This window comes from Cryptomeria japonica, chromosome 10, assembly GCF_030272615.1.
Source record: "Cryptomeria japonica chromosome 10, Sugi_1.0, whole genome shotgun sequence".
NCBI classification, from domain to species: domain Eukaryota; kingdom Viridiplantae; phylum Streptophyta; class Pinopsida; order Cupressales; family Cupressaceae; genus Cryptomeria; species Cryptomeria japonica.
In genome coordinates this window covers 753,141,338-753,167,688 of record NC_081414.1, presented here as the reverse complement: position 1 = coordinate 753,167,688, position 26,351 = coordinate 753,141,338, and positions in this window count along the sequence as shown.

Here is a 26,351-nt window from a genome sequence, read left to right as displayed (position 1 = left end):
ACCTTACAAACAATAACATATGTAGGATATAAAAACTATCTAAACATCATAATCTCATCATTGTCTAACTCAGTAATAGTTGCCCATTGAATAACTTATTCCTCCCCTTATTCATCACATTCTTTCTGTGTCTTTTACCAACATCTTAATTCTCTTCAAAACATACTTCTTAAGATATGGCAACATCATACTGAATCAGAAAATCAATTTCTTGACATCAATGACAAAATAATGTTATAAAGATAGTAAACATCCTTTCATAGTGATATCATCAATCTCCAACAACCTTCTCAATATCCTTATTGAAATGCCAACAATCTCTTATTGTAATTGGAATACCAACAATCTCCCCTTGTCTATTGTAATGCCAACACCATCGTCTATCAAGACTCACTTGAATCAGTATTTGTTAATGAAACCTTCAATGTGAAGTGGAGTATTATGCGGATGAATCATCATTTTCAGTGAAAGTAAAGCAATGAGATGATTTGAGATTTCCAACCATGGCTTGAAATTGATCAGTATTAATATTAGATGGGACCAATACTTATTGGAGAGACTTTTCTAAGATTGTTTTATGCAATGGAGACAATCACAAAAGCTCAAGGATGGAAATTAGTGCATGCATCTTTTTTAGATGGTCAACAAGGTTATACTGCTTTGGACCATATGTCATTTTTTATGGCACACCTTGTAGTGTGACCTTACTATGATAGTTAACAACATTACATTTAGGATTCTTGGCTTTAAGGGTTATCATTGCAATGCGTTAAGTATCGTCAATTATAATGTTGATAGTATAATCATAGGATGCACATGTATAATTGACCTTACTGTCATTTTTATTCCCTTGATGGGAGGTTCTTCCCTTTTCATATGATGTGGGCAGATTCTTAAACATTGTATGGTCAATGTTTGGGCTTTTATGGTCGATGCCATCAATTTCCACTTCTCCTTGATCAATAAGATCTTGGATGATGTTCTTCAATTGGTGACAGTTGTTCATTCTATGACATTTTCCTTTGTGGAATTCACAATATTCATTATCCTTCCACCAGGGAGGTTTTACTTGAGGCTCATAGTTGGATGTTGTCGAAAGCATGATAAGACTAGATGATACCAACTTGTTTAACACTGTTTTGATGGGTTCCTTAAAAGATGTGTAAGTCCAATTTGGCTTGTATGTAGTGTACCTACTTTTAGGTACATCTTGTTAAGTGTTTCTCACTTGGTTGTTTGTGGGGTTATTGTCGGTGTTCATGTTTAGTCCTGACAATCTCACAATAGGTTATGTGATTTTCACAATTCTAGCATCAACAATGCCATCATTGACAATGCTCTTATTTTTAGACCAGAACTTTGGTTTATTGCTATTGTAAGTAGGGTGAGGACCATATTTTTTGTCCTTGAATATTTTCACCAAACCCTTATTGATCAAAGATTTCTTAATTTTGAGTCCTTGGGCTATCACCTCCTTAAAAGAGTTTGAACATTTGACTTCTAAGTATAATTCCATCTCTTCATTTAAGTTTGAAATGAAGATTTAAACTAATTGTTCCTTGGGAATGTGGAAAGAACGTCTGTTAGAAAGGTGTCTCCATATTTGCAAAAATGTTGAGAATAACCCTCCATTTTTTTATTTAGTGTTACATAAATAAGTCATGGAGACATCTCGTTCTATGTGTTGGAAAATGCACGCTCCAATGAGAAATTGTAGGTGATTGAAGGTTTTGTCATTGATGGCAACCTTGCAATCATATGACACTGGCAAGATAAAGATACTGGCACTAGCACCGACAGACTAACTCTACATCAGCATACAGAACACCGATAGTGAAAGGAAGGATACCGACACCTTGGCCGACTTCAATTTTGTTTAAAATGTATTTTGTATTTAATTGTAAAATCATTCTAAGACGACATGGTGAGTTGTAATATGACTCATATATGTATGAGATCATTGTAGATCATTTTGTAGAACAAAGATGAGATGGGATGCAAAATAAGCAGACCTAATATGCAAATTATTGGTTAAGGGTTTATGTTGTAGCAGAGCTTAAACCGGTACTGAATCTAGCATAGCAAATGTTGATCTAAAGCAGTACAAGATATTGGATTAATATAATCCATTTTGTAAGTCAGTGTGACTTCTTTTGTAAATCGAGCAGTGAGCTCTAGGCACTTGGCCTTCTTGCATGTGTAGGCCCCTAATATAAGAGTAATATTCCCTTATTGGCCAGTAAGTGAATATTGTGGGTCACAAATCCCACTGAGGTTTTTCCCACACCGGGTTTCCTCGTTAAAATACTGTGTTATGATATGCTTCTCATGTTGTTGTTATTATTCTTAGTTACTGCATTATTTCTGGCTTATCGGTACACAGTTTTGATATGCATTTCATGTTTTAAGTCAAGTAAATTTATATACCAGTTAGATACTGATTCACCCCCCCCTCTCAGTATATTTGGGAATCCTAACACTATGTTATGTGCACGATGAGTAACAAAGTTTTGATCTAAGTTAGAAAATATTTGGATCCCACCTAGAAACTGTGTAAACCACTGCATAGCTGATCCTCCTAGACTTTGAGTAAAAAGTTGTGTTAATTATGTTTCATCATGAGAAACCTCCAAGCAAGCTGTGTAAAATTCTTGTTGCGGGAGCATCCTCAAGACCTAATATGCCTACAAAAGGAAAATTTTATTTTTTTGCTTTGTTTTGTGTTGTTTAATGTTTGTAAGGTCATTTGTGATCATTGATGATAAGTTTGGATAATTATGTCAAGTTTTGAGTCATTTGGATAAAAATTGTAAAAGTTGCTCCAAAGTTGTCAACATTGTCAAGACAACTTTTGCAACTTGATAACAACTTTTTAAAAGTTCGTTAAACGCTGTTTATGGGTAGTTGTAGGTTATTTGGGTAGTTTAATATGATAAAAATTCTATAAAAAATTTTCAAAAAATTGAATTTGGAGGTTGGAGAGGTTTGGAGAAGTATGGAATAAAGAAGGAACTTATTTTTGTAGCATCCTTACATTGCTTTTTGAAGTTTCAGAATTTGTAGTCTAAAACATGCCATTGTATGGCATTTTGATGGCCTCATATTGAGGACTATAATATATGGATGGAACTATATTTGTTTCTAGTTTCCAAATAGTGTCGTCTCATTAAATTTGATTGAGTTTTGTGTAAGATATGGAAATTTTTGTCAAGGTTGTCTTGAATGACCGATTTTTCTGTAACATTATGAAAGAAACGTATGGTATAGACTGGTAAGATATAATAATGGTATGAAACTAATTTGAAAAGGTGTTAAAATGAGTCTAGTTTCATCTCCTTTTCATCTTATCCAGTTTAATTAAGTTTTGAATGATTTATGACATTTTTCGTGAGAGAAGGTTTGTGATAAAACTAGGGTTTCCATCAAGCATTAAGAAAAATATATCTTTGTATTGCATCATCTCAAAAGGCTCAAACTTGGTGAGAGTCTTCTTTACATTACTGCACAAGGCTCCTAAAAATTATTTTTGATTATTTTTTCATTTGGGAAAGATATGGATGTTTTCGTGTGTCTTTTCATTGTAAATGTTATCACGAGGGTTTAATAAAACAATAGATTGTTGAGTTGTTTGATGTAATAATGACTTGTGCATCATCAAAATCCATAGTGAGAGGCCAAGATCAGACCAACATTATATTTACTTGATGAATTTTAAATGACATGTATGAAATAGACCAAGAGGAAATGTATCCACGTGGTGTAATTGGAATGCACCTTGAATTCACTTAAGTATAAATTAACTTGTATGTTGATTGATGTTACTCCCACCTCTGCATCAAAGTGGTATTGAAGCCCAAAAGGTCTGGACACTAAAATTTTGTTGTTTGTGTGTGTATGTTTGTGCAATTTGAAGAGAAAACCTTGTTGCCAAAAGACTAGGTAGAGGAAAAGAGAATCGACGTAGGTGAGGCAAAGGAAAAGTGGAAGCAAGGTTAAAGGGACTTGCTTGAAGAGATGAATATGTTTAAGATATACTTGCAGGTTTGGGAGTCAAAAGAGAAGAAGAAACAAGAAGAGAGGAAGAGGAAAGAAGAAGAAAGAAAGAAGAGGAAAGAGGAAAAAGAGAGAGCAAAGAAAATGGAGTTTAAACAAGAGATTAGAGAATTGGAGCAAGCCCCAGAGGAGTTGGAAAAAAGAGTTTCCCTAGAAAGACAAAAATGACACTTACCAATCAAGAAGAAGATCACATGGCCCATCAAAAGGATCATTCAAAAGAGGAAAAGGCAAAAAAGGATAGCAACAATAAAAGAGATAAAAAAACGAGGAGTTAAGAACACCTATGTTTGTTTTGATATCATCAAGTATTGAAGAAGTTCAGAATGAAAATATAGATTTGGATGTGGATGAACCCCCATGTCATTTTTAGTTGTTTGAGTCTAATAATCAAATTGAAAAACTTGAAGGGTATACTAATATTGAGGTTGATGATAAGGATGTTGATATTTTTGATAAGGTTAATATTTATGATGAACTAGTAGAGGGGAATGATAGTGTTCAACTAGATGACGAGGTTTAAAATCAAGGTGTTTTTGTAAAGGAGTGGAAAAAGTCTCCAAGGCAATTTGAGAGACAAGACCAATATTTCATGAATAATATTGATACTAATCAGTTTTGTTTTGTCAAGGAATTTGTTATTAGGTTTATTCTAGGGAAGGAATCAAGAAAATAATATTGGAAGGGGCAACACATTCCCTTTGATAGGTCCAAGTACCCAAGCAGGAGGATAGGAAGGCCAAGGGTGAAAATGAAGCATAGTGATGGTGCAAGTTCAAGAGATGATGTATGATTCCAGTACCTAGTGCATTGGAAAGGCATACCAAATGGGAGGAGTATTTTAAAATCAAGTAAGAAGGAGATAAATCATAGTTTTGTTGTAGGTCCTCACTCAAGTGACTTGAGTTTCATTTTCCTAGGGAGTATGGTGTAGGAGCACCCTAGTGCAGGAGGACCCTCAGGACCTAATATGCCTAACAGAAGAAAAGTTTATATTTTTGCTTTGTTTTTTATTATTTAATGTTTTTAAGTAATTTGTGACCATTTATGATCATTTTGGATCATTATTTCAAGTTTTGAGTCATTTAGATAAAAATTGTAAAAGTTGCTCCAAAGTTGTCAACATTGTTAAGACAACTTTTGCAACTTGATGACAACTTTTTAAAAGTTAATTAAAAGTTGTTTATGGGTAGTTGTGGGTTATTTGGGTAGTTTAATATGATGCAAATTGTATAAATTTTTCTCACAAAATATAATTTGGAGGTTGTAGAGGGTTGGAGAAGCATGGAATAAAGAAGGAACTTATTTTTGTAGCATCCTTACATTGCTTTATGAAGTTTTCAGAATTTGCAGCCTGAAATATACCGTTGTATGAACTTTTGATGGCCTTATATTGAGTATTTTAATATAAGGATGGAAAAATATTTGTTTCTAGTTTCCAAATATTTTTGTCTTATTAAATTGGATTGAGTTTTGTCTAAGATATGGCGATTTTAGTGAAAACTGTCCTGAATGACTGATTTTTCTATAATAGTCTGAAAGAAATGTATGGTATAGACTGGTAAGATATAATAATGCTGTGTAACCAATTGGAAAAGGTGGAAAAATGAGTCCATTTTCATTATTTTTTTTATCTAATCCAATTTCATTAAGTTTTGAATGAGTTATGACATTTTTGGTGAGAGCAAGTCTGTAATAAAACTAGGGTTTCCAACAAGCATTAATAAAACTATATATTTGTATTGCATCATCCCAAAAGACTCAAACTTGGTTAGAGTCTTATTTACATTTATACACAAGGCTCCTACAAAGTAATTTTGGTTATTTTATCATTTGGGAAAGATATGGATGTTTTTGTGTGTCTTTTCATAGTAAATGTTATCATAAGGGCTGAACAAAACAATACTTTGTTGAGTTGTTTGATATAATGCTGATTTGTGTGCCATCAAAATCCATCGCGAGAGGCCATGATCAGGATAATATTATATTTCCTAGATGAATTTTAGATGAAATATGTGAAATAGACCAAATAAGCAATGTATCCAAGTGGTGTAATTGGAATGCACCTTGAATTCACTTAAGTATTACTTGTATGTTGATTGATGTTACTCCCACCACTGCATCAAAGTGGTATCAGAGCCCATAAGGTCTAGGAAAGAAAGTTTGGTGTTTGTGTGTATGTGTGTTTGTACAGATTGAAGAGAGAATTTGGTTGCCAAAATACTAGCTAGAGGAAAAGAGAAGAGACCTAGGTGAGGCAAAGGAAAAGTGGAAGCAAGGTTAAAGGGACTTGCTTGAAGGGATGGATATGTTTAGGATTTTCTTGTTGGTTTGGGAGTCACAAGAGTAGAAGAAACAAGAAGAAAGAAAGAGGAAAGAAGAAGAAAGGAAGAAGAGGAAAGAGGAAAAAACGAGAGTAAGGAAAATGGAGTTTAAACAAGAGATTAGAGAATTGGAGCAAGCCCTAGAGGAGTTGGAAAAAAGAGTTGCCCTAGAAAGACAAAAATGACACTTACCAATCAAGAAGAAGATCACATGGCCCATCAAAAGGATCATTCAAAATAGGAAAAGGCAAAGAAGGACATCAACAATAAAAGAGATTAAAAAAGAGGAGGTAAGCACACCTATGTTTGTTTTGATATCATCAAGTATGTAATAAGTTCAAAAGGAAAATATAGATGTAGATGTGGATGAATCCCCATGTCTTTTTTTAGTTGTTTGAGTCTAATAATCAAATTGAAAAAATTGAAGGGTATACTACTATTGAGGTTGATGATAAGGATGTTGATATTTTTGATAAGGTTAACATTGATGATGAAATAGTAGAGGGGAATGATAGTGTTGAACTAGATGATGAGGTTGAGAATCAAGGTGTTGCTGTAAAGGAGTGGAAAGAGTCTCCAAGGCAATTTGAGAGACAATACCAAGATTTCATGAACAATATTGATACTAATTAGTTTTCTTTTGTCAAGGAATTTGTTATTATGTTTATTACAAGGAAGGAATCAATAAAATCATATTTGAAGGGTTAGAAAATTCCCTTTGAAAGGTCCAAGTACCCACACAGAAGGATAGGAAGGCCAAGGGTGAAAATAAAGCATAGTGATGGTGCAAGTTCAAGAGATGATGTATGTTTCTAGTACCTAGTGCATTGGAAAGGCATACCAAATGAGAGGAGACTTTTAAAATCAAGAAGGAGATCAATTATAGTTTTTTTGTAGGTCCTCACTCAAGGGACTTGAGTTTCATTTCCCTAGGGAGTACCATGTAGGAGCACCCTAGTGTAGGAGCACCCTCAGGACCTAATATGCCTACAAGAGGAAAAGTTTATATTTTTTCTTTGTTCTATGTTGTTTAATGTTTTTAAGGTCATTTGTGACCATTGATGATCATTTTGGATCATTATGTCAAGTTTTGAATCATTTGGATAAAAATTGTAAAAGTTGCTCCAAAGTAGTGAACATTATCAAGACAACTTTTAAAAAGTTCTTTTAAAGTTGTTTATGGGTAGTTGTAGGTTAGTTGGGTAGTTTAATATAATTTAAATTATATAAATTTTGTTCACAAACTCAAATTTGGAGGTTGGAGAGGGTTGGAGAAGGATGGAATAAAGAAGGAACTTATTTTTGTAGCATCCTTACATTGCTTTATGAAATTTTCAGAATTTACAGTCTAAAACATGCCATTGTATGGCCATTTGATGGCCTCATATTGAGGACTGTAATATATGAATGGAGCGATATTCTTTTCTAGTTTCCAAATATTTTTGTCTCATTAAATTTGATTGATTTTTGTGTAAGTTATGGAGATTTTAGTGAAGGCTATCCTGAATGACTGATTTTTCTATAATAGTTTGAAAGAAACATATGGTATGGACTGGTAAGATACAATAATGGTGTGAAACAAATGAAAAAGTGTGGATAAATGAGTCTAGTTTCATTTCCTTTTTATCTGATCCAATTTGATTAAGTTTTGAATGAGTTCTGACATTTTTGGTGAGAGAAGGTATGTGATAAAACTAGGGTTTCTAGCAAGCATTTAGAAAACTATATATTTGTATTGAATCATCCCAAAAGCCTCAAAGTTGGTGAGAGTCTTCTTCACATTTCTGCACAAGGCTCCTACAAAGGGATTTTGGTTATTTTATCGTTTGGCAAAGATATGAATGGTTTTGTGTGTCTTTTCATAGTAAATGTTATCATAAGAGTTTAATAAAACAATAAATTGTTGAGTTGTTTGATATAATGATTGTTGGGATTATTGGCATTAAGTTGTCATTGATGTCAAACGCTTTGGCCAAGTCACCAGTAAGTAAGAAATGGTGACTGGTATAAGAAGAGAAAGATAGAAGGAAGGCTACCGATAAATATGACTTGTGTCATCTACTGATAAAGAAGGATTAATGGTAAGGCATAAATCAAGATGAAGGTTGTTTGTTTGTTATGAAGGAACAACAACCGGTGAACAAAACATAGAGGATGTTTGATGGTCATACCGGTAAGATAAACTAAACCGGTAGTAAACCTTGGTCGACAAAGTATGTCAAACCAACATAGGAATCCAAGAAAAGGTGGTTGTCGACGAGCATGACAGGTGGATGCCAGGTGGAGGTATTGCATAGGTCGGTGGAGTGTACCTTGACGTAACAAATCTACAAGAAGATCAACTTTTATGAGGAATCTGCAAGTCATGGAGGATGCCCAAGGATTGCGGCTCGAGGAAGGCAAGCTGGCAAAGCAACTAAATTGATCCTGCTAGAATATTTGATCTTTGTACCTGTTTGGTGAAGGAAACATCAAAGCCATTAATGACGAATGACAGAGAAAAGCATAAAAGCATGGTGCAGACCTCCAGATTTAGAAAATGCACATTGGAATGCGAAGCTTTACTGGTGATTGATCGATGTCATGAAGATCTTATCCCTGGAAAAGAAGATCAAATCGAATCGAATTTGGATTGAGTTGGAGAAGGAGAAACCTAACACGATAGTGTTTGAGTGCGTTCTTGGCAAGAATCCACGATTATAAATATATGTGCTCAAAATAGAAAAGGTTGATACTTGAGGAGAAGAAGAAGAGTGCAGAGAAGAATCATCTCCATTAAAATTTATTCTATTAAAGTTGTAGAAGTGAGTTAACAAGGAAACCGGTGAGAGGGTTTAACCGAAAGGGATTGAGTACTGGTATAACTGTAGTAGGTCCAACAATTGAGCAAACCGGTGAGGTATGGTTGAGCAAGGCAGCATCCAAGTGTGACATATTGAGTTGTGAGGCTATGAGAGAGAGAGAGAAGAGAGGCCAAGAATCAGAGAGAGTGATTTCATAACCAGTAGTGTGAGATCTAGTAAAGAAGAGAAAACTGTCAACTGACAGTAACCTATTTGATCAAGAGTTGCAGAACTCATTTACAACAAGAAGATATAACTGTATCAAAATTGTATTTCAATATACATCACCAAGTTGAAGCTTGGTGGAGGGGTTGGTGCTCCTTGGGTTGGTGCCCTAAATCTTTGTAATTCAGAGTTTCACTTGTGAGGTTGGATTGGAGCAGTAGTCTCCAACAACATTTCTCACTGAGGTTTTTCCCATATTGGATTTTCCTCGTACATCTGGTGTTGTGAGTTTCATCTGTGTGTTTGTCTTCTTTGGTTTCCTCATTTGCTTTATTGGTTTGATTGTTTCATGCTCAGGTTAACAACCAGTAATCTAAGGTTGCTTTAAAAGGGAAAATAATTTAGGAACCACTGATTCACCCCCCTCTTAGTGGTACATTGTGTTTAACAATGACTAGTGTGCCATAAAAATACATAGTGAGAGGCCATGATTAGGCCAATATTATATTTCCTTGATGAATTTTAGATGACATGTGTGAAATTGACCAAAGAAGCAATGTATCCAAGTGGAGTAGTTGGAATGCACCTTGAAATCACTTAAGTATAACTTGTGTGCTGATTGATGTTACTCCAACCTATTTATCAAAGTGGTATCAGAGCCCAGAAGGTTTGGGAAATAAAGTTAGGTTTTTGCGTGTGTGTGTGTTTGTATAGGTTGAAGAGAGAACCTAGTTGCCAAAAGACTAGGTAGAGGAAAAGGGAAGAGACCTAGGTGAGACAAAGAAAAAGTGGAAGCAGGGTTAAAGGGACTTGCTCGAAGAGATGAATATGTTTAGGAGATGCTTGTAGGTTTCGGAGTCAAAAGAGCAGAAGAAACAAGAAGAGAGGAAGAGGAAAGAAGAAGAAAGGAAGAAGAGGAAAGAGGAAAAAGAGAGCAAGGAAAATGGAGTTTAAACAAGATATTAGAGAATTGGAGAAATCCCTAGAGGAGTTAGAAAAAAGAGTTGACCTAGAAACACAAAAATGACACTTACCAATCAAGAAGAAGATCACATGGCCCATCAAAAGGATCATTCAAAAGAGGAAAAGGCAAAGAAGGACAATAGTAATTAAAGAGGTAAAAAAAGAGGAGGTAACAACACCTATGTTTGCTTTGATATCATCAAGTATTGAAGAATTCAAAAGGAAAATATAGATGTAGATGTGGATGAATCCCCATGTCATTTTCAATTGTTTGAGTCTAATAATCAAATTGAAAAGCTTGAAGGGTATACTACTATTGAGGTTGATGATAAGAATGTTGATATTTCTAATAAGGTTAATATTGATGATGAAATAGTAGAGGGGAATGATAGTGTTGAACTAGATGACGAGGTTGAGAATCAAGGTGTTGTTGTAAAGGAGTGGAAAGAGTCTCCAAGGCAATTTGAGAGACAAGACAAAGATTTCATGAACATTATTGATACTAATCAATTTTGTTTTGTCAAGGAATTTGTTATTATGTTTATTCTAGGGAAGGAATCAAGAAAATTATATTTTTAGGGGCAGCACATTCCCTTTGATAGGTCCAAGTACCCAAGCAGGAGGATAGGAAGGCCAAGGGTGAAAATAAAGCATAGTGATGGTGCAAGTTCAAGAGATGATGCATGATACCAAATGCGAGGAGCATTTTAAAATCAATTAATAAGGAGATCAATAATAGATTATTTTCAGGTCCTCACTCAAGTGACTTGAGTTTCATTTTCCTGCGGAGTATGGTGCAGGACCACCCTAGTGTAGGAGGACCCTCAGGACCTAATATACCTACAAGAGGAAAAGTTTATATTTTTTCTTTGTTTTTATTATTTAATGTTTGTAGGGTCATTTGTGACCATTGATGATAATTTTGGATCATTATGTCAAGTTTTGAGTCATTTCGATAAAAATTGTAAAAGTTGCTCCAAAGTTGTCAACATTGTCAAGACAACTTTTGCAACTTGATGACAACTTTTTAAAAGTTGTTTATGGGTAGTTGTAGGCTACTTGGGTAGTTTAATATGACGCAAATTGTATAAATTGTTTTTCAAAAAATCAAATTTGGACGTTGGAGAGGGTTGGAGAAGGATGGAATAAAGAAGGAACTTATTTTTGTAGCATCCTTACATTGCTTTCTGAAGTTTTTAGAATTTTCAGCCTGAAACATTCCATTGTAAAGCCTTTTGATGGCCTCATATTGAGGACTGTAATATATTTATGGGAATATATTTGTTTCTAGTTTCCAAATATTTTTTTCTCATTAAATTTGATTGATTTTGTGTAAGATATGACGATTTTGGTGAATGTTGTCTTGAATGATTGATTTTTCTGTAATAGTCTAAAAGAAATGTATGGTTTGTACTGGTAAGATGCAATAATGGTGTGAAACTAATGGTAAAAGGTGGATAAATGAGTATAGTTTCATTTCCTTTTGATCTGATCCAATTTCATTAAGTTTTGAATGAGTTATGACATTTTTGGTAAGAGTAGGTATGTGATAAAACTAGGGTTTCCAGCAAACATTAATAAAATTATATCTTTGTATTGCATCATCCCAAAAGGCTCAAAATTTGTGAGAGTATTCTTTACATTGGTTCACAAGGCTCCTACAAATTAATTTTTGTTATTTTATCATTTGGGGAAGATGCAAATGTTTTTGTGTGTCTTTTCAAAGTCAATGTTATCATGAGGGTTTAATAAAATAATACATTGTTGAGTTGTTTGATGTAATGATGACTTATGTGCCATCAAAATCCATAGTTAGATTCCATTATCAGGCCAATATTATATTTCCTTGATGAATTTTAGATGACATGTGTGAAATAGACCAAAGAAGCAATGTATCCAAGTGGTGTAATTGGAATGCACCTTGAACTCACTTAAGTATAACTTATATGTTGATTGATGTTACTCCCACCTCTGGATCAATTCTCAGACATTATCCCTAGGATCACCTTTTCCTTTGTATTTTTCAAACTTTAGAGCCTCAAAATTTTGAGGAAAAGGCGACATGATCATGCTCTTGTCAAACGGATAAGGACATATGTCCTCGAGAGAATACCTTTTTTGTGATCTCCTTGAATTTGCTATCTGTTGTGAGAGATCATTTATCTGTTGGTGTAAGATATCCATCTCCATTTTGGGGGGTGGGATATAACCATGGTCATCTTGTTGGTATTTATTGTTGTCATAGTTATGGGTATTTCGTTACCTGCAATCATTTTGATCCCTGTTTTGATGATGACTAGTTTTTGCTTGATCAACTATTTCTACAACTTGTGAAACATCATAGTAAGGAGGGAGTTTTGTACCTTCTTGTGTGAGTTTGACAAAGTGAAGTTTTAATTACCTTTGAGTATCATGTCAAAGATCTTGTTAAACATAGGATTACTAGTGGCTTCTTTTATTTCCTCTTCTGTATGAGTTTGTGAATTTTCTTCTCCTATGAATTCTTTATGGTAAAAAGGATTGATAGTTTCATCATCCTCTAAGTCACGTTTTGATTCTACTTGCTTATGCCTCATGGATTGAGTCTCAAACATGTGAAATTATGAACTTATAAAAGCAAAATTGTGAATATTTTGATGGTCTACCTTTTTCTATAGCTCTAATGTTTGACTAAAATGGGATAAATTGGTTGTTGTGAGTGAATGATTCTGAAGACCACAAGTTCATCAATAAAGTACTCTTCAAATCTTTAGTTTGGTGTACAAAAATGTTGAGGTAAGGTATAGCAAGTGTTGTGTTTGACATCTACAAGCTATCTAACTATGAGAGGATGCACTCGTGAGTTAGTTTTACCTACCATATATGACTAGTATGACCTCTTAGGATGATGGATCCTAGATGTTAGAGATATACTAATAGCTAGATCTATTGATAAGATGTGAAAGATCTAAAAGAGACTAAGGACATAACTTGTTAATGTTGAAAGTTGAATGAATTGCGATTTGGTGATGGATTCTCATGATAAGCGCAAACTTTGGATTTTCTAGTAGGAGATTTCTGGTTGTGGAATGTAAGATGATTGGATGAGATTTTGAAAGAAGATGAGTTAGTAAATAAGAATGGATGTGTTACAAGTGCGGTTGTCATTGCACCAAAAGGTTGACCTGTTAATTCCCAATACAACCACTTGACTTATAGAATCCAAACAAGATTGTTAAGCCATATCACAATCCCAAGCATTGCACTGCATAGTACAAGAAGACCAAGGGTGCACACCTTGCAACAATTCCCCCATCGCAAGCAAGGGGTTTGAACCTGTGACCAAGCTCTGATACCACTTGTTACAAGTGCGGTTGTCGTTGCACCAATAGATCGACTTGTTAATGCCCCCGATACAAGCAGTAGACTTATAGAATCCATAGGAGACGATTAAACCATGTCACAAACCCAAGTACTACACTACACAACACAAAGAGACCAAGGATGCTCATCTTGCAACCAGATGAAAGGCTACCCTAGATGGCGAATGACTCAAAAGGTGATTTCTTATCGAGAAAGATTAGGCAAGGATATTTGATCACTTCGATTAAGAGATTAGGATAAGGCAGATCTTTGTTGAAAGGCACGTGATCTCAAAATTTTTTTCGTCAAACTCATTTCCATAACCATATAGATAATCATGAAAAATGGTGAAGGAATATTCGATGTTTTAACAAGAGTTTATCGTTTTGTAGAGAAATCTTCTCTTCTTTAAGATCTCTTTTTGGCTATGTTTCTTCTTTTTGAATTGACGGTGAATAGACTTCTTGATATGCTTGAGGGAATTGAGGATACGATGCATTTGGAAAATTTGTGTTGTAGTAAGGTGTATGTTTGTGTCAAAATTTGGAAATGTTTCTCTTGGCCAGAGATATCAGACAATAAAACACATTGGCCAAGTTTCAATGCTTTGAGCAAGCGTGAGATAAAGGGGGGGCCTAGATTAGCCCATAACAGGTTTTAATAATTGTAGACACTTGAAGACATACAACTTAGGCTAAAATTAAAAACCATTCAATGGGGCCTCTCGCAAAAAGTGATACCTCAAACAAGAAGATAGATAGAGAATCTAGTAGCAATGGCTCCCCTCCACGATACTCATTTCTCGGGCATACCAGATTCTCTTACCCCGACGATCCAAAGATCTTTTAATTGAGGGATTCTTGTCTCATCTTGAGCGGGTACATGAGAGGTTACTTTGGGGTATGATCCACACTCCCTACACCATGAATGTGGGATTTGGACACTAAAAAAAAAAAATTCTTAGTATGAGACCCTCTTTCGGGTGTCCATATACACTCTCCCTAAGGATGCTTCCTTCTTGTAGAACACAGTTTTTGGGGAAGTCGGCATAGGTAGGCAATTAGCACCCATTTTGAAGACTTTCATCCCACATGTTTTATATAGTTTATGAGAGGTGACTTGGCTTTAGTCCATTACCACTTGGGTCGCTCTCCCCTTATTGACCTTATGGGCTTCTCGGGGGGATAGACCATCTACTTAAAAAATAAAAATTCGAGCGTCACTAACACTTTTCTCTTATACCTAGGGCTATGAGAGCCAAGGGAGAGGATAGTGTGTGTGTTAGCAGTTGGTCCACCCTACAGATGTGCAAGAGCACCAAAGGAAGAAAACACCTGTTCATTTTAATCCTTCATCACAAAATGTGAGTTTGTTGTTCCGAATCACACATGAAGATTCTTTTTATGCCAACATTACAAAATGTGTTTGTTCTTTTTACCGATTGAAATAAAGGATAAAATTGATAATGTCATTTGCTTGAAATGAAGAACAAAAAGTGTCCTGTTCTTTTTACCAGTTGAAAGATAAAAGTGTGAGTGCTTAATCCTAAAATGACAAATTGATTGTTCTTTTTAAACTGGAAAAATAACAAAATGATTATTCATTTTAAGCCATGAAAATGACCAACTGATTGATCCTTTTAAACCCTGAAAATGACCAATTGATTGTTCATTTTAAGCCCTGAAAATGACCAATTGTTTGTTCTTTTTAAACCCCGAAAATGACAAATTGATTGTTCATTTTAAGCCATTTTTTACGAAAAATCAAATTGCCTATCCTAGGATTGATCAATTTGCACCAATAAATGATTTTAAAGAAAATTGGCAAATGTGAAGCCTTCAAAACCTGCAAACACAACTTGTCAAAAATCCTCCTCGATACCCTGCAAATGCACCCTTGTTAGACAATTGATTAGGAAAAATCAACGAAAAATGAACAAATGACTTTAATGAAGTACTTTTGACACTTACAAAAGCTCGTGTATTGTGGTTGTCAACTATTTCATTTTGTCCACTTGTTTTCTTCTTCATGTTGGTTTGAGTTGTAGGAAAACATAGAAATTCTTTACACAGTCAATTGGTCATGAAGGCTACCAAACAAGTCTTAATTATTTGAGAAGGCGAGCATAAATTTCTTACATCAATATTTAGTCTATTTGATAGTTTCTAACTTTGTTTGTCTTTCTCTTCGGATGGTACACAAGCTAACATGTCCATGTGATGGGAATATTGTGTAAGATCGCAAATAAAGTAACCAATCATTTATCCTCTAAATACAAAATAATAGAAAGAGCATGAATGTGTACATAATAATACTCCCATTGTATTATAAAAGTAATCCAACTTTTGTTCAAACGTGAACCTCTAGGACTTATAAAATCCGAGCGGTGTCCTTGAAATTCTATTAACAACTTGCATCCAATCGATGTGAGGTCCTCTGGATCTAAGATTTATTTCATTAACTCACAATCCACTAAAAACTTCTTACACATGACAATGGTAACATCAACATGCCCAACATCAAGAGTATAGCCTAACAATTCTATAATAGGTTATACAAGACATATAGGGAGCGCACACAACAATAAAGTTATCATGCATTTATTGAGACTGCACAAAATGTTTGACTAAATACTGTACTAAACATGTATGCAGGGAACACATGGATTTTTATTTCTATTTGACAAAACATCTCAAAGATATGTCATCTCACATAATGCATTGGTGATGATCTGCAAAGAAAATAAAGGTGTCAGAACCATTCAAATAAAATGTAAATTGAAACCTTGTGTATTGGCTTTCCTATGTGTGTCATGTTGGAAGCTTTTAACTAGGCTTAAGAAACTTTCAAGAAAACGTAATTCGTAAAATATATATTTGATAGACTTTACTGACCTCCTTCCTACAATAAATTGGAGCTTTGGAACAAATAGAGTAAAGCGCCTTCAAACAAATGCAATTAGAAGACTTAAAACCAAAGTCAGAAACCTTTGTCCAACATCCTCACTGCCTATGCTGGAATGGAAGTTCTGAGTAGATTTAAAAACTTACAAGAAAATTTTAGTAACATAGGCATAAAGAGAATTAAAGAAGCGTAGTAAAACCCCATGTAGTTGTTGACAAAATGCGCCAAAGAGATCATAACATGGAAAGTAATGATTGGTAAATATGTGTAGAATGGGCTTGCTAAAAAGGCTTAAATGCACGATATTGCAAGTGTAAATCCTGATTCAATAGCGCTGCCAATATCCATCCTTCATGTGATAAAATGGTTGCTTTCTATCGGAGATTATAATCCAAACTATAGTTAACTCCGCCTACCACCATTTACAATCAAACCGACCACCGTATACTCCATGCAAGCGTTTATAGTTTGATAATTTCTTCTCACATCTACATGCTCTGATCCTCCATGCAATCAGTTGAACTAGAGATTTGATATAATTGATCACATGCATTTAGATTGATCCTACGTCAGCAGCCAGGCGATAGATAAGCTACTGTTAGAAGTTTAAATTGTTGCTAATATTTCACGTTCCCTGCAGGCAGTTAAGTATTTGTTAATAAAGCGGTGGAAAGATCCCCACATATACCAAACTGTTAGTTTTGTAATAGTTTGATTTTAGCTTTCGTTCTATTAAATCCCTTATAAAAGGAATGCAATAAAATCAGTTTTCTGTACCAAGCAATCAATAAAATTATTTTGTTTTCAGTTTCTCTGCTTTCACTTTCGAAATAGTGTATGGACATCCATGCATAAAGAAAATAAAATTCTTGTCAGACGTTGTATTTGCAAGTGACTTCATAGATATACCAGCTTTCAGAGATTAATGCAACTAGTACTATCACAACTCAAACTGTGCAATCTTGATGAATGTGAAGTTACCAATTTCACCACACCAATTTCTTAGTAGTTTTTTTTGCCTCCATTCCCCACACCAATTTCTTTAACTATGTGTTTGATAGAATGCCTAAAAAAGATGTAATAAGAGAAGGAGCTGCACAAAGACAAAGACGTTAAGAAGTTTTACTTGATCAATAATAAAACTTATGAATGCTTGTCTTCACTATGGTCTTGAGAATGATTTCTTGGCAAAGACGTTAGGAATGTTTGTCTTCTACAACAGTGTGGTATCTGGCCATGTTAAACTAGATAGGTTGCATGATTTCGTGGGACAAATAGTGCAATACTGATAAAACCCAAATGTGAACAGCATGTGAAACGCCAGATTCAATAGATTGGAATTGCGTCCTTCCTACCCATGCCAAAAAAATGGAAGATTTCAAACAAGATGTGGATATCTATCAAAGTATAATGATTTCCTGCAAAACACAATGTTTGGCAAAACATTTCAAAGTGATATCATTACATGGAAAATATGATTGCAAGATAGGTGTAAAAGTGGACGTGTTGAAAAGGCTTTAAAAACTCGCAAGAAAATAATTTTGTAGATGTAAAGTCAAATGGAACGACTGCATGTATTTAATATTTTTGACAAAACACCTTAGAAAGATGTTATTTTATGGCATGCGTTGATTTGTAGGATAGGCGAAATATAGATTGTAGAAAAATTCTTTAGAAAAGCTCATATAAATGTAGTTTGCAAGGTGTAAAAGCCAATATCCAAGCCATTTGCTAACTAGGATTTATTCAATTAAGTGGCTAAAGGTTACCTAATCAAACCTTAGTTTAATTAGTTGTAATGCCCCACCAGAAACCCTAAAGGAAAACAATACAACTAGGCAACTAAAAGGGCATAATAATAATAATTTTTTTTTAAAGATTAAGTGCATAATCATATCAATAGCATGTTTAACAACACAACGGAAGTCTAACATATGATTTCCTAAGGGTTACCAATGAAGATTAATTCATAGATTATATTAACACCCCGGTTAATCCAATTGTTCAGCTAATTAGGAAAATTAAATGCTTAAGATAAAATCTACACATACATCTAAATTCCATAATGAAAGAATCAAAGTACTCCAATGCATTCCCTTTTACAATATCCATAAATAAATGGTTTCCAATAATACCATGGATTACAAAGTCATAATATCAGGGTTACATAAAAGTTTGATACAATGACCACAAGGTCTCAACTGAACAATGATCATGAACATGAGCTGATACATGAACCATGAACCCAGAAACACTAGCGAAGCCCTTCCTCGCCTGAAGATACATTCCAGAACATCCGATGGGAAGTGGCCCTACCACCCGACCATGTGATCCCGAAATGGAACCACCCCACTATGCTAGGAGATAGTAGAAAACCCTCAAACAAGAAAAGTAAGACAAGTACGAAAGAACTAAAAGACTCCGCAAACATCCATGTGACTCAACTCACAAACACTAGTGACTCTAAGGAGAGAGTGTCATCGCATAGCTTAAGATGGATACCATGGTACAACCTCCATAGTGTAAAGCGAAAAATCGCAAGCAAACCCTAAGTGTTCCCTCCACCACTCCCAAGGGGAAAGGGGGGTCACTTAGGATTGTCGGTTTTCACTTAGGAGAGACTTTACATTCAAAAGAGGGGTTGAAACCCACAAGATCCAATCCCACACAATGCAAGATTGGATTCTAGATGAGTTTCAAGGGTTAAGACAGCAAGGCTACCCTCTTTTGTAAAGAATGTGGATAGAATGATTAAGCTAGGAATACATAGAAAGTGAGAAAAGATTCGCTTATAAACTGAGATAGGGATATAGGATGAAGCTGCGGACCTGGAATTAGCAGTAAAATGTCGAGACGGCGCTGTCCTGCAAATTTGAGTGAAAGTTGACAGGACGATGGCGCCTGCCATGCACACGGTCCTCTGAAAAATCCGCGAAACGAAGGGGGATCTGTTCGTCTCTGCACAAGGATTCCAGATCTTCAATTATAGCCGCATACCTGTAACCTACATATAGAAAAGCGAAGACGATTGGGGGGTTAGGGATTAGGGGTTTGCCCTTAGGTCAAACCCCGGTTTTGGAATTAACCAAGAAATGAGAAATGCTGTAAATGTAAATGATTGTAAAACAAGTACTAGTACCTTGTTGTAAGAATGTTTGTATTCTTACATGCGAAGGTGTAGATGTTGTTGTATGTTGTATGTTGTATGTTGTATGTGATCTCCTCTTCAATGGTTGAATCCTTGTCTTGAATGCAACACTTAGCCTTGAATGGAGACTTAGAATGATCAATTGCTTGAAGGAATGCTTGAATGTTTGAGTGTTTGAGTGTTTGAATATCGCTTCCGCCTTTTTTTCCATCTTACCAAAATGGGAGAGGAAATGTAGTTTATATACTTGCAAATTAAGATTGATAGACTGATTTTTCCGACCTTAGGCCGACTAGGAAATAATATTTCCCGAATTTGCAAACTAAAAGACCCGAAGCCCCATAAGAGACTGGGCCCAAAATAGGGCTAGGGACCAGGGCGCTGGGTGCCCTGGTCCTGAAGGACTAGGGCGCTGGACGCTCTGGTCCCACCTCCCGGGACAGCAGGGTGCAAGGAGGGATCAGGCAGGGTGCTGGAAAAATGCAGTTTTTGATGCCATGAGCAAGTTTCGGGGTCTCCATTCAGGTTCCGTGTTGCGTCGCCATCGTGAAGACCGAAATGCAGTCGAAATTGCAAGTGTCGCAATTTTAGGACGCTACATTTAGCCCCCACTTTAGCGGGAGTATAAGCATACGCTCATACTTCCTGTAAAGTACAAGAAAACAACATTGAAAGACTTTCACCATGTCAAGGAGGCAAGACACACCAAGCCCCCAGTGGACTAAGGATCTTACGACTTCGATTGACAAAGTAAAAGGGAAGATCACGAGGGAGAACCATGATTGTCAGTAGTAAGGTTCCCTCACTATGAGTCATGTAAGAGAAATACCAAAAATTTTCAAGGCAAAGCTAAGTTCGCCAAGAAATTTTCAAGTATCCTGAAGGGATAGACAGGGTGTATGCCCCCCTACGTTAAAGAGATCGCACACGCCTCAATGGGGGTGATTGCTTTAAGGTAGTGATACACATAAGAAATGAGAAGGGAAAGGAGCATGTTATCACAAAGATTTAGCCCCCAAGTGTGAGATAAACCCAAGGATAATAGATACAAAACACAAAGCACGAGGTGACTTCACTTTTCTCGGGGTCAATATGCTGTATGATAATTCATGTATATCATATGTATGTATGCATAATTTTTCTTCATTCCCCAATCAAGGAAGGTCACCTAGAAGAAGGGAACACATGTGTCTTTTGAGTCAACATGAGAGAGACCAAAAGAGATCTCAATGCTTTGCATCGTCCTCAAGTAGACAACACTAAGGACAACAAATAGAAGAATGAGAATAACACATAGAAGAAGTAACAAAAGAGAGGAGGAGAGAGTCTTCTATGCTAATGTAACTAGTCTAGCACGTCATCTACCCCCCAATCTTGCTGATCAATGTTTCGGGAAGGCAGGGAACACGCTAGAGGAAGAACATCCAACACAGCAGATGGAGCTATCACAAGATCCAAACAAGGGCTATGTTCATGTTCCAAGCCACGTTGTTCTTGTCTAGGAGCTAGGATAAGTGCTTTAGAAAATTCGTTAGATAGATGGTTATCAATATCAACAAGTTCATATTCACTATCAGAAGCAAGAGAAGTAACATTTTCATCATGAATAACGTTTTCATCTATATCATCATCAAGATTTATAAAAATAGGATCTTTAACTCGCACAGGATCAAGATCATCATGTATCTTATGTTTAGGAGATTTTGGAGAAAATGGAATAATGCTTGTTGAAGGTGTTTTTGGAGATTGTAGAGTTTGAGAAGCAGCTGCTTGAGCTCTACGACGACGCTTTCATCGGCGTTTGCGTGCAGAACGATTTCGTCTAGTCTTAGTAGGAAGTGGAGAAGATTGAGGAGGAGGAATGTTCTCATCCTTATCACTTGGGTGTTTAGGTTGTGGTCTCTTAGGCTGGATAATAGGAGAAGAGGAAGGTCTCTTCTCTTTATAAAAGGAAGGAGGAGGAACTACTCCATATAAAGGAGGAATATTTGGTTTAGGAAGGAGACCAAGTCCATCATGACGAGGAGGTATAGGTCTGCTTTTAGAAAGTTTATTAGGCATAGACATAGTCACAACCATAGGAATGGGTTGGGAATCTTCTTGAGGAAAGACATTAGTTTTATCTTTCAAAGGAAGGACTTCCTTCTCAAGAACGATAGGAATATCAAGTTTGGGTGTTCTAGGTTCACTTAGAGATAGGATCATATCTGTTTTCCACTTTTGATAAGATTTGAAAAGATGATCACTTCGCGGAGGAAGAGATTGGAATTGTTTAGGCCAAAAATAATCAATAGGAACACTAGAAGTTCTTTCAGCTGGTTTAAAGAGACTATGATTGACAGTAACAACTTCACCATTATGGGGAAATTTCAAACATTTATGAATAGGAGAAGCAATAGCTTTCATGGAAGATAGCCAAGGATAGCCTAGCTTCACACGAAATTGTTCGGATGAAGGAATAATAGCAAAGTTTACATCAAGGGATTTGTTATGGACCTCAATAGGTAATGTAATAGAACCAATTGCAGAAGAAGAAAATGCATCAAATAATTTCACAATCACATCTGTTTTGTCATAGATCACTTGATTCAATTGCAAAGTAAAAAGAAATTCTTCAGTAATAACATTAACCATGCACGAAGGATCAATAAGCACTCCACGACAAGGTGTATTCTTGACTTTTGCAATTATGTATAAAGGATCATCAGGTGCCCTGATAGTTTCACTAGAATCAAATGTGATGGAAGGTTCTTTAGGGTTTTCTTGCTGCTCTACAAAGTTAATCACATTCGGAGTCATAGACACAAGACCATCAGATGAGAAAGAGGAATCATTAGTCTCAATCGCATTAGAGGTATGAGAAGGTAATGGATCAGTAAAACTCTGAAGATTTTGGTTAGGAGGAGCTACAGATGTGTTGCCTTTATCATTCACTCCAGAAACAGAGATAGTATTATTATCAATCAAATCTTGAATTTTACCCTTTAAAGCAAAACATTTTTCAGTATCATGCCCAGGTTGACGATGAAATTGACAAAAAGATTTGTTATCAAAATAGGGTGAATTAATCTTTGTAGGATCAATTTGCCTTATAGGAGGAAGAGTAAGCACATTTTGTTCCAATAGCTTATTCATAATACTATGCAATGATTCATTCAAAGGAGTATACTTTCTTTCTTTCTTGAAAAACTTAGAAATAGGAGGCACACCTGATGCTGCATTCACATTGTTGTTGATAATGTTTTCATTGAATTTGATGGAATCTCTGTTCGGTTTAAACTTTCCAAATGGTTGTTGACTGCTATCACCCTTATCACTCGGAGCCATAGGATGTGATTGTTCCATTTGACTCAAAGTCAGTTGATAATTGTGAAGAGTTGCACACAACTGTTGGAAAGAAGTAAACTCAGAAAATAGAAGTTTATCTCGAATATCTTTTTGTAAATTAGAAATAAAGATTCTTTGAATATCATTGTCAGGTACTGGAAAAGAAATTTGAGCATACAAATGCTTATATCTACCAATGAAATCAGTCACTTTTTCTTTAACACCTTGTTTACAATGCATTAAATCAATCAAAGTAACTTTAGGACTTATATTGTTTTGAAATTGTTGAAGGAAAGCATTTGCAAGTTGTTCGAAAGAAGTAATAGAATAAGAAGGCAACGAGCAATACCATTGTAGGGCTTTGTCTCTTAATGTTCTAGTAAATAGTTTTGCAAGCAACCTTTGGTCATAAGCAAAATCAGTACATATTGTTTGAAAAGTCTTAACATGTGTTAGAGGATCTCCTTTACCATTATAAAGCTCCATATGCGGGATTTCAACATGTTTAGGAGGAATAGCTCGAACAATGTCAAGAGAAAGTGGGCTCGCAACATCAAATGTGGGCACACTAAACTTAGATTGATTCATAGAGGCAATTTGTTGCTGTAAAGAAGAGACAGTTTGTGCAAGATTGTTAATGGTCGCTTCAGTCGAAGAATTCATATTAGATGTGTTAGATTGAGATGGAGGTGTTATGTTATTGAAAGAAGGTAAAGAGTAAGGTGGCGGGACACTATGATAGTTAGTCATAGGAGAGGATTGGAAAGGAGGAACACTACAAGGAGGAATGGAATGGTTGAATGAATTGCCCCCTTGTGTCATGTTCATTTGTGGAGATGTAATAGGGACACTCATTGAAGGAATGAATGAAGAAGTCAGATTGAATGAAGGAAGAGGGTTAATTGAAGAGGAAGGATTGCCCCCATGACTGGTGATCATAGGCGGAATGTCTTGTATAGAAGTAGCCATTATGTTTGATGTAAAAGTAGGTATGATAGCAATAGAAGTTGTCAAAGGAATAGAATGATTGACTTGAGTGGGAGGTTGTGTATAACCTAAAGTTTTGGCACAACTCTTTATAGGCATCACATTCGAATCCACAATGTGTGCAATACCACGCAAAATATCAATTCCATTCTTATCACTTTGAAGCATATGTTTTAGACCCTCAATTAAAGGAAGAGCTTGACTATCGGGGTATTCTTGAGACATCCATTGTCAAAAATCATCAAATTGATTATCCAATTTTGAAAGTTGTTCTACAGAAACCTCATGGAGAGCTTCTTCATCATTAGGAGGATTAGACGAATTACCCATGTCCTCGTTAAAAAGGCTATTCAAATTAGGTTCCACCTCCTCAGTAATTAAACCTTGGAAAGACTTAATTCTAAGGCTTCGTCTAACGGGAATAGTGTAAGTAGGGCTTATTGTTGTAAAACTCACGCACTAGGGAGAGAAAGAAAATTTTGAATTTTAGAGGTAGCAAATTTCAGTAAAATCAGCCAATCTTCTAGATTTAAGCTGTTAAATGCAATCACGACAATTTCCCGAAATTTCAGAAAAAATGTCAGGGACTGTGGCGCTCGGAGTGCACACGGTCCTCGCAACTTTTTTCAAAATTTGCAGGGATGAAAGTTATGATGATTTTAAAGCTAATCTGAAAAAATTGAGTGATTTTATGATCTGTAGATAGGCCAAATTAAAGTTGCAATCTTAAAATTGAACCCTACCCAGATTGTCGAAAAATACAAAATTTGAATTTTGAAAAAGAGAGGGAAACTAAAATTTTGAATTTTATGATTTTAGAGGGAATACCAAAAGCAATGCAAGTTTTGAAATTTAAAAGTTGACTCAATTTCACGCAAAATTCAATTTTGAAAGCGGAAATCAAAGTTGTTGTAATTAAGCACTTAATTTCAAAAGTCACAAATTGCAAGAATTTGAATAAAGCACTGAAATTTTGAATGAACACCAACACACTTTTCAGATTTAGGACAGTAAGAAACACAATTTCGACATGAATTTCAATTTCAACAATTTTTGAATGATTAGGAGCCTTAATCCAAGCAATCACAAGACCAACTTTGACTTTAATTTTGAAAGTGTTGGAATTGATAAAATCAGCCAAAATTCTGGATTTTAGCAGAAAAATACAATAAGATCTAGCTCCCGAAATTTCGGAAAAAATGTCGGGGATGATGGCGCTCGGGGTGCACACGGTCCTCGCAACTTTTTTCCAAATTTTCAGGGATGAAAGATTTTATGATTTTGTTGTGGAATCCAAAGTTATAGCCGATTTGGAGATGTTTTGATCAGTGAAATTGTCGGACAAAGGTTGAATCAAGAGGGTTTCAAAAATTAGGGTTTTGACACTTAACCACTTAATTTTTAGAATTAAGGCACAAATATGAATTGATAATTTGTAATAGAAGGGTAGATCTGAAACAAGCATTAACAATTAAACATTTCGCAAGCTCAATTACTAAAAAGAAAATTTAGGGTTTTTATGCAATCAACCTCTAAAATTTTGCAAAAGATCAAACACGAAAATGTAATCAAGGAATCCAATTTTTAGGTCTAACCATGAATAATCAGAAAGGATGTTCACATCAGGTTCACCAAAATGTAAAGTGAAAAATCGCGAGCGAACCCTAAGTGTTCCCTCCACCACTCCCAAGGGGAAAGGGGGGTCACTTAGGATTGTCGGTGTTCACTTAGGAGAGACTTTACATTCAAAAGAGGGGTTGAAACCCACAAGATCCAATCCCACACAATGCAAGATTGGATTCTAGATGAGTTTCAAGGGTTAAGACAGCAAGGCTACCCTCTTTTGTAAAGAATGTGGATAGAATGATTAAGCTAGGAATACATAGAAAGTGAGAAAAGATTCGCTTATAAACTGAGATAGGGGTATAGGATGAAGCTGCGGACCTGGAATTAGCAGTAAAATGTCGAGATGGCGCTGTCCTGCAAATTTGAGCGAAAGTTGACGGGACGATGGCGCCGGGCATGCACACGATCCTCCGAAAAATCCGCGAAACGAAGGGGGATCTGTTCGTCTCTGCACAAGGATTCCAGATCTTCAATTACAGCCGCGTACTTGTAATCTACACACAGAAAAGTGAAGACGATTGGGGGGTTAGGGATTAGGGGTTTGCCCTTAGGTCAAAACCCAGTTTTGGAATTAACCAAGAAATGAGAAATGCTGTAAATGTAAATGATTGTAAAACAAGTACTAGTACCTTGTTGTAAGAATGTTTGTATTCTTACATGCGAAGGTGT